The sequence below is a fragment of the Trichechus manatus genome, unplaced genomic scaffold (assembly GCF_000243295.1).
Source record: "Trichechus manatus latirostris isolate Lorelei unplaced genomic scaffold, TriManLat1.0 scaffold00080, whole genome shotgun sequence".
Lineage (NCBI taxonomy): Eukaryota > Metazoa > Chordata > Mammalia > Sirenia > Trichechidae > Trichechus > Trichechus manatus.
In genome coordinates, this window is record NW_004444016.1 from 11,427,437 (window position 1) to 11,429,286 (window position 1,850).

A 1,850-nucleotide genomic window follows, 5' to 3' on the forward strand; every position below is an offset into this window, starting at 1 on the left:
GAAGACTTCCCCTGGAGCTGACAACCTGAATTTGGACTTCTAGCCTACTAGACTGTGAGAAAATAAATTTCTCTTTGTTAAAGCCATCCACTTGTGGTATTTCTGTTATGGTAGCACTAGATGACTAAGACACCAATACTCATTAATTTGGGGAAGATTAACACATTAGGATCATCTGCCCTCCGTTAAACTGAAACCAGAGGAGACGTGGAAGCTATAGGAATGGCTCCACATTTGTTATGGGTCTGAGTGTCTCTGTTGTCCAGCTGCCCTTGAACTATTAGTACTGCCAGTACATTTTTAAGGAGCATTACATAAGGACTATAAGCAATTCCAAATGGCCAGTCTAACAGGTGTATCTGACAGCCTGGATTGAACATCAATTAGCTTTCCAATTTTTGAACAACACAACTGATCTGAAATCATCAATGTGTATGGTGAAAGTTGTGTATATATAGCTAAAATTACCCTTGACAGTCCCTTAGACAGGCACCAAACTGGGTACCCCTAAGCCAAGCACAGACAATTTTTCCTCCACTGCCCAAACATAACCCTGTTTCTTTGGTTTAATACTAAAGGAAGTAGTTGGCTTGCATTTTGGAGTGATAGTTTAGGAAAAATCCTTATCTTGAAACACTAGCACCACACTGAGCATAGAGAGATGGCTATGCTCTGAGAGGGGCATGCAAGAACTGATGCCTAATGTGGAAAGATCAGATTCAGGTTTATCATCTTTCCTGCACTCTAAGCCTATGGTAATTGGGGAAGGTGTTCGGGCAGAATTAACTGCACTCTTTGCACTATTTATAGTGCTTCCTTTCTCTCATCTTCGGCACACTGAGTTGAACTTTATCTGTTGAATCTGTTAAATTAGATGCACGAAGATGGTACTCCATACTACAGCTTTTGAAACAACTGATAGCTAACATCTACTGTGTGCCAGGGACTGTACTGAATATTTTCCATGCATTATTTCATGTGATCTTGGTTAATTTTTTATTAAATCATACAGTAGAACTGACTCTTATTTGGTGTATAGTTCTGTGAATTTTAACACATGTATAGATGCATGAAACTACCATCACAATCAGGAATTAGAATAGTTCTATCACCCCATAAAACTCCATTGTGCTATCCTTTGTAGATACACTCTCCCCTGCCTGCAGCTGCTAGTAATCACTGATCTATTCCGTCATTGTAGATTTGTATTTTTGAGAATTCCACATAAATGAAATCATATAATATGTAACCTTTTGAGACTGGCTTCTTTCAATGAGCACAATACCTTTGAGTTTCATTCAAGTTGTTGAGTGTATCAGTATTTGGTTTCTTTCTATTGAGGAGTAGTATTCCATTGTATGGGCATACCAATTTACTCATTCACCCACTCACTTGTTATTCAACTACTCACCCATCCAGTTTTGGGTAATTATGAATAAAACTTTATAAGCATTTGCATACAGTTTTTATGTGAACATAAGTATTCATTTCACTTGGGTAAATATCCAAGAGTGGAATTGTTAGGTTATATGGTAAGCGTATGATAAGTTTATGTATAAGAAACTACCGAACTATTTTCCAGAGTGGCTGTACCATTTTTTATTCCTGCCAGTAATGCATGAGAGCTCTAGAGAGTTCCTCCACAGCCTCATCAATACTTGGTATTGTTAGTAATTTTTATCATAGCTATTCAGTAGGTATGTGGCATGTAATCTTTTAATAACACTAAGTAGGTACTATCATCATCTAAATTTATAACTGAAGAAACCAGGCTCAAAGAGACTAAGTAAATCACCCTATGCTTTTCAACATGTAAGGGTGAGAGGCAGGATTCTAACTTCAGAGTCCTA